Source organism: Nicotiana tomentosiformis, chromosome 11 (genome assembly GCF_000390325.3).
Source record: "Nicotiana tomentosiformis chromosome 11, ASM39032v3, whole genome shotgun sequence".
In the NCBI taxonomy this organism is placed as follows: Eukaryota; Viridiplantae; Streptophyta; class Magnoliopsida; order Solanales; family Solanaceae; genus Nicotiana; species Nicotiana tomentosiformis.
In genome coordinates, this window is record NC_090822.1 from 90,552,788 (window position 1) to 90,566,746 (window position 13,959).

A 13,959-nucleotide genomic window follows, 5' to 3' on the forward strand; every position below is an offset into this window, starting at 1 on the left:
TCCAATCCTCATCAATCCAATTACTAGTAACAGTAAGGTAATCACAGTCATTACCACTTTTACCAATATAAGTTGTAATAGCAACACGACAATTTATATGAGTAAATAAATAGCTCAAATATTATTGATATTCATGTTTATATTTATAAATATCGCTCTTTACGGTTGTGCGAGGAAAACTTGTATAAGTAGGATTATAAACGTTTCTAATATAATGCACAAAGTGAGGGTTAGAAGGAAAACTATAGGGTAAGCACATAACAATAACCATTTTTGCCAATTCTTCATAAAAGTTTATTGGATCATAATATAAAATACCCCCCCCCCGACCTCCAACATATTTAAAAACTAACTCTTTGCCACAAGTTTTATACTTAGTCCTATTTTTTCTCTTAGTTGAGTAAAAAATGACCAAACAACAGATGTTTTCGTTCGTTTTGAAGGGTAGTCTAGAAAAAGTAGGGGTAGTAACAAGAGGGTCAGACGGGGCATCATTTGGATTATTATTAGTTGGGTTAACTTCAGGAGCAGGACTAGTGGGTGTATCGTCATCCGGTTACGTTTCATCAAAATTTATTTCTTCATCATCATTTTCATAAATAGTTAGATTACCATAAAGAGCAATCATATATTCATGGTTTAATTGTTCACCGGATGCAATATTATAAAAAATATTACTCTCGGTAAATTGTAATAAATTATTATCATTATCAAGAATAGCAGGTGTAGGAAGGGTAACAGGTTTGGGTCGGGAGCCGGGGGAAGTGGAGGAGGAACAGATTGGCCACTAGATTCACCACTCTTGGATTTTCTCTTATTTTTACTAAATATTTATTTAAGGAATAAACTATCTTAATTAATTAAGCAATACAAAGTAAATAAAACAAACAAAACTATAATATTAAAACTTAAGAGTTGGAACGAGTTTACCGAATTGACGAACAACTTGTTAAAAATTAATTATCGTTGAAGACTTGAAGATTTCAATTCACCAACTTCACAATTTTTCACAAACTGTAACAATAAAATAAGCAATTATAGAAGAAAATTAGAGAGAGATTGAGAGAGATTAATGATTTTGTGAGAAAAATAAAAGAATGAGAGGGTATTTATAGTTGAAAATATGAAAAAAATGTAATTATAAAAAGTTTGAGGTTAAAACAAAGTTGGGAGGTTAAATGACTATTTTATAAATAGTCAACAACTATTTTGGCAGAGGAAACAACTACATTTTAAATGCCCCAACTGGCAGATTTTTATTTTTATTTTTTGTTTTTTTAAAATTAGAGTCGTTGGGACCGTTTAGGCCCGCTAGAACTGGTCCGGTCCCGGTCCCAAATGACCCGATCTCTCGGGCTTCGTGCAAAGAACCGGCCCACTTGCCAGGCCCACCCCGGTCCCGGTCTTAAACGATTAGGACTATTTAGGCCCACTACCCATATGGACCGCGGTTCTCGGCCGGTCCCGGTCCTGGACCAACCCACTTGCCATGGTTACTTTAACATAGTGTAAGCCCCCAAAGTAAGTCATCGCTGAAGTTCTTTTCTAAATGATTCATTGGTGAGAATAGAGGATAACGTTAGGTGATTTGTCTGAATGTCTTGTAGCAATGATGAAGAAAGACCAAGTTTCTCAGAACTGTTAAAGCTTTCAAGATTCCCACAGGTAACTTTTGCTGAAAGTCTAATTGGATTTCTTTAGTCTACACTTATTGAATATTTAACATCTGCACTTTAACTGCTTCGGATCCTGCAGAAGACAACTAAATCTGTGTAAACAAAAACTAACCAATTAACATGTTCTTTGCTCGCAACATTCTCAAGATTTTAAACCTTTATAGTTGGGCTCAAGGCACTGAAACTCTCTTTTGAACTTTAGCCTGAGACCTGCCTAATCAGTAATCATCCTTTTTTAAGATACATGCACACAACATTTTATTCTCTAGTTCTGATCTTGTCCCAAACCAAAAATAAGAGCTGGAAGATAATTTGACTGTTTTTAGCATTATTCTGAAGTATTATTGACATAACTCTTCCTAGTGTTAACTGAACTCAAATAGATGGGAAAAGGAAAGTCCCGAACTTTGAAATTCAATTACCAAATTGTTTCCTTCTTAGCCTACTTTTATCAGCAACAGTTGGCTTATGGTCATTAAGTTGATTGATATCTGCGATAGTATTTGATTGAAATTGCTGTGCTTTTGTTATAATTACTCTACTATGAGCAATCACTTATTTTGTGCACTGATATTCACTTGTTGTTCTTGTTATTATTTATGCTATGTTGCCCAAGTGCAGTGGCCGACCCAAGTGGTGGCTAGCGGGTTCAACTGAATTCGATTCACAAAAAATATAATAATGTTTATATGTATAAATGATGATTAAAGATGTGTAAATTTTGCATAAATATTTTATTTGAACCCACTTGACAACTACTATTTTACGACTAAATTTATATACTTCTAAAATTGAACCCGCTTGCACAAAATTTTGGGTCCGTTACTGCCCAAATGACATGAGTTAATGTTGCTGAACTTCTTTTTGCTTGTGCCTCTTCTATTACTCTTTTCGATAACATTTAGCAATCTATTTAGAAGTTCTAAGGTTGTTCTGATGTGCAATGAACAATTATGATGGTGATTTATTACCTTCCCCATGTGACACGGTGTGCACCATAACCGGAGACTAGTTGGGCCAGAACTTGAGACAAGTCCTCGTATGGATACCGATTTCTTGACACTCTGAACAGAACAAAGCACTGAATTTTAAGTTTATCAATTTCAATGAATACAGAATATGACAATTTAAACAACCATCTAATTATGGTCAATATTTTGGCTAATGGAGTCCATTTCACGTAAGCATAACCATCTTTGCAGAGTGTAGACTTTGTTGGCAATATTTTTTGGGACCCAAAAATATTGCATTGTGTGTTGGACATCATTTGCACAAGTTGTATCTTTTCTTTTACACCTAATAGGCCAAGACTTTTTTGCCTATAAAAGGGAAGATCATTAGTTCATTTTAGACACACCAACAAAACTTGAGTCTTCATTTCTTGTTTCTTCCTTTCTTCCTTTATTAAGAGTGTTTTGTATGAGAGTTAAGTGTTGGAAAACACTTGTGTAAACCCTTTCTTTGGAGTGATCTTGTGAGGTTATTCTCTTAGGGTATTTGGGATTAATTAGAGTGTTTACTCTAATTTTGTACTCTCTTATGTACTCTTATTGTTATAGTAAATTGCTCATCTCCGCTTGTGGACGTAAGTCACTTTGTCCGAACCACGTTAAATGTGTCTCTTCTTTGTCTACTTTAATTGTCGTTGTTATCAACTTCAATTGTCTTTGTTATTGTCATTATACCGTTGTTTGGCTAAATTTCGCACTACCCGAGTTCCCGATCCTAACAAACCAAATTTCTGATGTAATCAAACACACAGATCAAAAGAAGATAGGAATTCGAGGGAATTTGGAAGGGGTGAATTCGAGGGAACAGTTGCCTTGCAGCCGCAGTTCAGAAATGTACGGCCGCAGAACCCCAGTTCATGTCAGAAGAAGAAATTTACGAACCGCACATGGAACTGTGCGGCCGCAGAACCCCCGAGGGGTATTTTTGTTCGAGATTTTCAGTCTTGTATAAATAGATGAGTTTCACAAAATTAGATCAAGTTTGAACTTCTGCAATCACTATAGCCGTTTTTCTTTTCCATTTATGGAAATTTACTATGCTTTGGTGTATTTTACAATATATTTAATCATTTTAAGCTTTCATTATGAGCTTAATTAGCTTTTCTTCTCTATTTTCTTCAAACCCAAGTATGAGTAGATTTTCACTAGAATTGTGACCCAACCCTAGTGTGTAAACCTTATGAGTATCAAATTTAGTGTTGTTTATGATTGGGTGTTTATGATTTAGCTTAGTTAATGCTTTAATTATGGAATTAATGGTTGCAAACATTAGTTCATGCCTATTTGACTTATCCTCTTCTTGAGAAAGAGAGACATTGTCACGCCCCGACCTAGAAGCGAGACTGGCACCTGGTGCCTCAACTAACCTAGTGTACCAAATTGCAACTAAGGGACTCTGAACATATAATGTCATAATTTGGCCAAGGGGCCACCTTGCAAGACAATTTGCGAAGAAAAATATAAAACTGAATGGAAACTAGCGATGACTAAACATTAATATAAAGTTGGGCCGACAAGGCCGTCATAACTACAACAACTGACAAACCACCAAAATATGCATATCCGGCCTACAAGCCCAACATAATACACTAACTGATAGGATATGTCTACAAGCCTCTACTGATAGATATATTGTGATCGGAACAGGGCCCCGACCTACCCATAATATATATACATACACACAGAAGATGTACACGAAAACCTAAACTCGATAACTCCGAAGGATGTGGAGCTTATCGATCAGGCTGAACTCTGGAAACACCTACTGAGGAGGTATACCCGTCTGTCTATCTGAACCTGCATGCATGAAATGCAGCGTCCCCAGAAAAGGGACGTCAGTACAAAATAATGTACCGAGTGTATAAGACGATAACATAACTGAAAGTTGAAACTGAACTGATAATATAATAACTGAAAGTAATTGGGAGTCAAAGATGATATGGAGATATACTTACCTGTTGATACTGACTCAACTCCTTCAATATAGTAAGTAAAATAATTGTTCGGCCTTATAAGACTCGGTATATATAACTGCTCTGCCGTAGTAGGCTCGCTCATAGGCGCTCGACCATACTAGGCTATGTATCTCGACCATGCTGGGCTCGCTCATAGGCGCTCGGCCACAGTAGGCTCGGTATATAACTTTCCATCTGATCATAGGTTGCCCAATAGGGGCCTGCCCATCAATTATAGCTCGATGGTAATGAAAATACTGTAACACTGTATATATATAGGCTTGCTGCTATCTTGACTGGAAGAAGACAATAATAAATTGAATATAGAGTCTCGATAAGGAATAATATTGTAACTTATGAGACTAGAATAGTGTGAATAAATTCATGAATATGAACTTCTCTTTTGTCTCATTACTAACACATGTAGCTACGAGATCATGCCAAAATGAAGGAAGGCTTAGCCTTAACATACCTTATCACACTCTTTTCAATCACCAAGTTGAACTCGCCTCTTCTCACCTTAATCTACAACAACGATAATAATACTATCATTAAGTTATGAAACGTATAACTATCACACAACGAACGACATGCTTATTTTGTATTAAAACGGACAGCATTTCCCCTATAATTCATACTTCCTCCAAATTCAAGATAACACCAACAACACCAAAAACAACAATAACAGCATATATACATTATTTTCCAACCTTATACACACCACACAATACTACAAAACAGCCCAACACACCCCAATCTCTTCATACACAAAATGACCACCGTAGTAAAACACGCAGCCCAACAGCACCACAAAACAGTCCACAAAACAGTCCGCTACAAGTGAATAACTCGAACTCACGGCTTCCGATCACCGTCCCGTGAGTTCTTACAAATATAGAACGACTTACTATACATCTACAACAGAAAAAATGAATGAAATAGAGCAGTAAACTTACCTTATTTGTTGAATAACTCGACTCCTATCTTGATTCTTCAAACTCTAGGCTTTACCTCCGATTAGAACTTGAACGGGGGGAGAAAATCAATTGGGGTTTGGGGGAAATATTTGGGAGGAGTTTTGTAGAGAATGAGTCTGATTATTTTTCCCTATTATCAGACTAATATATGAAGGGGATAGGACTTTAAAAAGGCCTCTTTTAATGACCCGAACTGGCCCATTTTTGGACGACCCGAACAGGCCCAGTTTTGGATTCTCGTTTAAGCAAGTAGGTGATAGTCTGCGCAGTCTTGCAAAATTGCCCATATCTCTCTACTCAGATATCATATTGACAAACGGTTTAATGCGTTGGAAAGTAGACTCATAGATATTTAATTTGATGGGTGAAACACCCCATAACTCTAAGTATATTGGGAGAAAATCGCAGTTACATTTGACCCAAAGTTTCAGTAAAATATATGAACGTAACTTGTGATGACTTTCATCGAGTTTTGTTCCACCACTCGCTTGACTTCAAAACATAACATACGACTATCATACGAATAACATAACCTTCTTATCATGTAAAACACCCTGGTCTCATCCCAAAAGTACATGCTATAACATTCCCAATTTGTCGGCTTTCGACGAAACATTATTTTCTTCAATTCCTTTAGCTTCTAAACCTTCCAACCCTCTTTGTACTTGTTGTTCATGATATTCAATATTTGTAACTTCCGAGGTAACATGATTAAATTGCTTTATATATTTTCAAAGATGATCTCATTTTTTTCTTTTGGGTCCTACACTAGTTTGCTCACGACGCAGTTTTACGTACAAAAAAAAATATAGGGTGTAACATTATTCCCCCCTTGGGAACATTCGTCCTCGAATGTTTTCTTTTAGAGACTTTGGAAAAATTTTGCCAGAGTTTCTTCCGTACACTAGACTATAACCAACTTGTATGCAGCCAGAAAACATAATATGCATGCCACACATGGCCAATGTCTATAAATAACAACACTTTGCCTCAAAGAGTCGTAAATCATAAATACTGAAAGTCCGAAAATAAGAGCTTACCTGATGACCTACTAGCCTTAATAGAGTTGTGCTGTAGCATCCCATCTCGAGCCATATCTTCAGTTTGAAATAGATGGGGGTATTTATACTTCATTTCTTCCTCCGATTCCCATGTCATCTCTTCCACATTATTGCTTCTCCATAAAACCTTCACGGAGGCTACCTCCTTATTTCGTAGCTTGCGAATTTGTCGGTCTAAGATGGCAACTAGAATTTCCTTGTATGACAAGTCCTCCGTAATTTGTACATCATCTGTGGATACCACTCTGGTAGGATCTCCAATGCACTTCCGTAGCATAGATACATGAAAAACCGGATGGACTAACTCCATTTCTGAGGGCAATTCTAACTCATAAGCTACTTGGCCCACTCTCCGAATAATCCTGTAAGGCCCAATATACCGTGGGCTAAGTTTGCCTTTCTTGCCAAACCTCATCACGCCCTTCATAGGGGATACCTTTAAGAATACCCAGTCATTAATCTCAAACTCTAAGTCTCATCGCCGCAAGTCAGAATATGACTTCTGGCGACTCTGAGCTGTCAACAGTCGCTCCCGGATGAGCTTTACTTTCTCTACGGTCTGCTGAACTAGGTCTGGCCCATATAACCCAGATTCTCCAACATCAAACCACCCTATAGGAGATCTGCACTTACGCCCATACAAAGCCTCATACGGAGCCATCTGAATACTGGAGTGGTAACTGTTATTATATGCAAACTCGACAAGAAGTAGATGTTCGTCCCAACTTCTTTTAAAATCCAACACACATGCTCGTAACATATCCTCGAGTGTCTGAATTGTGCGCTCGGCTTGTCCATCAGTCTGTGGATGAAAAGCTGTGCTGAGATTCACCTGAGTCCCTAGATCTCTCTGAAATGACCTCCAAAAATGTGTTGTAAATTGAGCCCCACGGTCAGATATAATAGATACAGGTACTCCGTGTAGCCGCACTATCTCCTTGATATATAACTTTGCATAATCTTCTGCTGTATATGTAGATCTGACAGGTAGAATATGAGCTGATTTAGTGAGCCTATCGACTATCACCCATATAGAATCGAACTTACGATGAGAATGAGGTAAACCCGTAACAAAGTCCATGTTTATCGCCTCCCATTTCCATGTCGGGATCTCTATAGTCTGCATTAGCCCTACGGGCTTCTGATGCTCTATTTTCACCTGCTGGCAACTAGGAAACTGAGCGACAAACTCAGCAATGTTCTTCTTCATATCGTTCCACCAGTACACATCCTTAATGTCATGATACATCTTCGTCGACCCAGGATGAATGGTGTACCACGAATAATGTGCCTCTGGCATAATCCTGTCTCGTAACCCTGCTACATCTGGAACACACAAATGACCCCTATATCTGAGAACTCCATCTCCCTTGAGCTCTAACAATGGATTCTTCTGCTGCGAAACTCGTTCTCTCAACTCGACTAACTCTGGGTCATCGTACTGCCTTTCCTTGACTTCAGCTATGAGAGATGATTTTGCAGTGTTTTGGAGTACAACTCCACCATCGTCGAAATCTACTAATTGAACCCCCAAACAAGCCAATTGATGAATCTCTCTAGTTAATTGTCTTTTCTCGGCCTTTACATGTACTAAGCTACCCATAGATCGGCGACTTAAGGCGTCTGCTACAACATTAGCTTTCCCTGGATGGTAGAAAATATTAACATCATAATCTTTCAATAACTCAAGCCATCGCCTCTGTCGCAAATTCAACTCTTTTTGCTTGAATATATATTGCAGACTTTTATGATCGGTAAATACATCAACATGAACACCATATAAATAATGCCGCCATATCTTAAGTGCATGGACAACCGCAGCTAACTCGAGATCGTGGGTTGGATAATTCTTCTCGTGCTTCCTTAACTGCCTTGAAGCATAAGCAATTACCTTCCCATGTTGCATCAGGACACAACCTAACCCAACACCTGAGGCATCACAATACACGACATAACCCTCTGGACCCTCTGGAAGTGTTAGAACTGGCGCTGAGGTCAACCTGTTCTTAAGCTCTTGGAAACTCCGCTCGCAAGCCTCCGTCCACTGAAACTTAGTTGATTTATGCGTCAACTTCGTCAATGGTGCTGAAAGGGAAGAAAAAACCTCTACGAATCTCCGGTAGTATCGTTCTAAGCCTAGAAAGCTACGAACCTCTGTCGGAGTGGTAAGTCTAGGCCAAGATTTCACGGCCTCAATCTTTTGAGTGTCTACCTTTATACCTTCATCGGATACAATATGCCCCAACTATGCTACAGACTTCAACTAGAACTCACATTTAGAAAACTTAGCATACAACTTACGATCACGGAGGGTTTGGAGTACCGCTCGTAAGTGGTCCACATATTCATCCTCTGAACTTGAATAGACCAGAATATCATCAATAAATACTATCACGAACAGATCAAAAAATGGACGGAATAGGCTATTCATCGAGTCCATAAATACGACGGGAGCATTTGTCAACCCGAAGGACATGACAAGGAACTCGAAATGGCCATATCGGGTCCTGAAGGCTGTCTTCGGAATATCTTTCTCCCGAACTCTGACCTCGTGGTATCCTGATCTCAAATCTATCTTTGAAAAGAATCTAGCCCCCTGCAACTGATCAAACAAATCATCAATCCTTGGAAGTGGATACTTATTCTTAATAGTTACCTTGTTCAGCTGTCTATAATCGATACACATCCTCAACGAGCCGTCTTTCTTCCGCAGAAAGAGTACCGGTGCACCCCAAGGCGAGGTACTGGGCCTGATGAAACCTTTCTCCAGCAAATCTTTTAACTGCTCCTTCAACTCCTTTAATTCGGCAGGTGCCATTCTATACGGAGGGATGGATATTGGTTGAGTTCCTGGAAGCAAATCGATGCTAAAATCAATATCTCGCTCTGGAGGAATACCTGGAAGTTCATCTGGAAACACATCTGCATACTCATTGACTACGGGAATAGATTGAAGTGTAGATATCTCAGCATCTGTGTCTCTAACTCTCACAATATGATAAATGCACCCTTTTGCAATCATTTTCCTCGCCTTCAGATAGGAAATAAACCTACCTATGGGTGCCGCTGTATTACCTACCCATTCAAGGACTGCCTCACCCGGGAAATGAAATCTAGCTGCCTTTGCTCGGCAATCAACTGTAGCATAGCAAGCTGACAACCAGTCCATGCCCATGATAGCATCAAAATCCATCATCTCTAACTCAACAAGGTCGGCTGAGTTCTGATGACTACAAACTGTCACCGTACAACCTCGGTAAACCCGTCTAGCAATAATCGATTCTCCGACCGGTGTAGATACCGCAAAAGGATCACTTAGTATTTCAGGCACTATACCAAATTTTCTTGCGACAAATGGGGTAATATATGATAAAGTAGATCCTGGGTCTATCAAGGCATAAGCATCGTGAGAGCAAATGGTCAATATACCTGTCACAACGTCTGGTGAAGACTCCTGGTCATGTCGACCCGCTAAAGCATAAATACGGTTCTGATTAACACCTGAACTGGAACCTCTACCTCTGCCTCGACCTCTACCAGCCGAAGATTGAGACTAGCGCCCAGAAGGATGCACAGACATAGATGATCTTGTCGCTGAATTTGCTGGTTGTGCCATACCCCCAGAATCTCTATTTGGGCAATCTCGCATCATATGCCCCGGATGCCCACATGTATAACAAGCATCAGAACCTGCTCGGCATTGGCCCAAATGTCCTCTACCATAAATGTCACACCACAGCGGAAATGAGCATGTCTGCCTTGAACCTCGTTGTCATTGCAAAACTGATGCCCGAAAGCTCTCACCTGGTCCTGACTAAGTATAGCGGTCATACCTGTAACCCTGCAACTGGGGTGGTGGAGGCTTAGGTGGCCGTCCGAAGTACTGGGGCCTATAACTACCCTGAGACTACTCCTGAAACCTAGGAAATCGCATCCTCTTACGCTGCCCTTGCTCAGTCCTCTCTGTACCCTGCTGTCGACTCCTACCCCTTTCTATATTTTGAGCGAATGCTTGAATCTGGGAGATATCCATATTATCATGCAATGCAGCAGTGGCACATGCCTCGGTCAACTTTGGGGCTAACCCTGCTATAAACCTGTGGATCCTGTCATGCATAGTAGCAACTATGGATGGTGCATATCTGGCTAATGAGTCGAAACGGAGACTATACTCTCGAACACTCATATTGCCCTGTTTAAGGGCTAGAAACTGATCGACCCGAGCCTGTCGGATCTCCTGCGGTAAGTACTGGTCAAGGAAAGCATCTGAAAAATTCTCCCAACTAGCTGGCGGTGCATCACGTGCCCTGGACCTCTCCCATCCCTCGTACCAAAGGATGGCTATATCTCGGAGTCGAAAAGTTGCTAGCTCAACTGCTTCTTTCTCTGTGGCATGCATAACCCGAAAGATCCTGTGAAGCTTATCTATGAAATCTTGCGGGTCCTCCCTCTGATCTGACCCCGTAAACTCTGGGGGACTGAAAGCAATAAACTCTCGGACCCTTGAACTCCCAGACCCTTCAGAAGATCATGCACTAGCTGATGCCCTAGCTTGTTGCTGGGTAGCTACCAATTGTGTCAACAAATGCACCGCACTCCTCAAGTCCTGATCTGGTGGAAGTGGAGGGGGAACTGGATGTGCGGTATCCCTAGGAATCTCCTCAGGTGGTGGAGGAGCCGGTAATGGCTGAGTAGGGGTCTCTCCTTGGGTCTCAGACTGGGACCCATCTGTTGGGGGTACCCTGCTGGTCCCCTCACCTGTTGTTGTATCTCCCCTCTGGATAGCCGTAGTCTTCCTAGTCACCGTCATCTGTGTATGAAAACACAAATATGTAAGTTTAACTCAAATTTCCTATAACTCAGTTCTACATCACGATTTAGATTTGAAAGAAGGGAAACCAACTCCTAAATGCCATGTAGCTCCCTGCTTATATAATGTGGTGCACAACACATCTATAAATAAGATCCTACTAGACACGGCTTGTAGACTCCCTAGGATAGAACTGCTCTGATACCAAGTTTGTCACGCCCCGACCTAGAAGCGAGACTGGCACCTGGTGCCTCAACTAACCTAGTGTACCAAATTGCGACTAAGGGACTCTCAACATATAATGTCATAATTTGGCCAAGGGGCCACCTTGCAAGACAATTTGCGAAGAAAAATATAAAACTGAATGGAAACTAGCGATGACTAAACATTAATATAAAGTTGGGCCGACAAGGCCGTCATAACTACTACAATTGACAAACCACCAAAATATACATACCAGGCCTACAAGCCCAACATAATGCACTAACTGATAGGATATGTCTACAAGCCTCTACTAATAGATATATTGTGATCGGAACAGGGTCCCGACCTACCCATAATATATATACATACATACAGAAGATGTACACGAAAACCTAGACCCGATAACTCCGAAGGATGTGGAGCTTACCGATCAGACTGAACTCTGGAAACACCTACTGAGAAGGTATACCCGTCTGTCTATCTGAACCTGCATGCATGAAATGCAGCGTCCCCAGAAAAGGGACGTCAGTACAAAATAATGTACCGAGTGTATAAGACGATAACATAACTGAAAGTTGAAACTGAACTGATAATATAATAACTGAAAGTAATTGGGAGTCAAAGATGATATGGAGATATACTTACCTGTTGATACTGACTCAACTCCTTCAATATAGTAAGTAAAATAATTGTTCGGCCTTATAAGACTCGGTATATATAACTGCTCTGCCGTAGTAGGCTCGCTCATAGGCGCTCGACCATACTAGGCTATGTATCTCGACCATGCTGGGCTCGCTCATAGGCGCTCGGCCACAGTAGGCTCGGTATATAACTTTCCATCTGATCATAGGTTGCCCAATAGGGGCCTGCCCATCAATTATAGCTCGATGGTAATGAAAATACTGTAACACTGTATATATATAGGCTTGCTGCTATCTTGACTGGAAGAAGACAATAATAAATTGAATATAGAGTCTCGATAAGGAATAATATTGTAACTTATGAGACTAGAATAGTGTGAATAAATTCATGAATATGAACTTCTCTTTTGTCTCATTACTAACACATGTAGCTACGAGATCATGCCAAAATGAAGGAAGGCTTAGCCTTAACATACCTTATCACACTCTTTTCAATCACCAAGTTGAACTCGCCTCTTCTCACCTTAATCTACAACAACGATAATAATACTATCATTAAGTTATGAAACGTATAACTATCGCACAACGAACGACATGCTTATTTTGTATTAAAACGGACAGCATTTCCCCTATAATTCTTACTTCCTCCAAATTCAAGATAACCCCAACAACACCAAAAACAACAATAACAGCATATATACATTATTTTCCAACCTTATACACACCACACAATACTACAAAACAGCCCAACACACCCCAATCTCTTCATACACAAAACGACCACCGTAGTAGTGTCAACAACCCGAAAATGTTACGACGAACGACCAGCCCAACATCCTTCATTTATGTGGTGTTTCTCCACACCCTTCCTCCTCCAAAAATCCACAAAAAAGTAGTAAAACACGCAGCCCAATAGCACCACAAAACAGTCCACAAAACAGTCCGCTACAAGTGAATAACTCGAACTCACGGCTTCCGATCACCGTCCCGTGAGTTCTTACAAATATAGAACGACTTACTATACATCTACAACAGAAAAAATGAATGAAATAGAGCAGTAAACTTACCTTATTTGTTGAATAACTCGACTCCTATCTTGATTCTTCAAACTCTAGGCTTTACCTCCGATTAGAACTTGAACGGGGGGAGAAAATCAATTGGGGTTTGGGGGAAATATTTTGGAGGAGTTTTGTAGAGAATGAGTCTGATTATTTTTCCCTATTATCAGACTAATATATGAAGGGGATAGGACTTTAAAAAGGCCTCTTTTAATGACCCGAACTGGCCCATTTTTGGACGACCCGAACAGGCCCAGTTTTGGATTCTCGTTTAAGCAAGTAGGTGACAGTCTGCGCAGTCTTGCAAAATTGCCCATATCTCTCTACTCAGATATCATATTGACAAACGGTTTAATGCGTTGGAAAGTAGACTCATAGATCTTTAATTTGATGGGTGAAACACCCCATAACTCTAATTATATTGGTAGAAAATCGCAGTTACATTTGATCCAAAGTTTTAGAAAAATATATGAACGTAACTTGTGATGACTTTCATCGACTTTTGTTCCACCACTCGCTTGACTTCAAAACACAACATACGACTATCATACGAATAACATAACTCGT

General features: G+C 40.0%; 1 long non-coding RNA gene across 1 annotated transcript; it reads left to right on the forward strand.

Annotated features, from left to right (window-relative positions):
• Positions 1 to 1,601: 1,601 nt before the first annotated feature.
• On the forward strand, positions 1,602 to 3,781 carry LOC104092899 (uncharacterized). The gene is made up of 2 exons (XR_685519.3): positions 1,602 to 1,665; positions 3,439 to 3,781. It is a non-coding gene; the product is annotated as an uncharacterized lncRNA (long non-coding RNA).
• Positions 3,782 to 13,959: the final 10,178 nt, after the last annotated feature.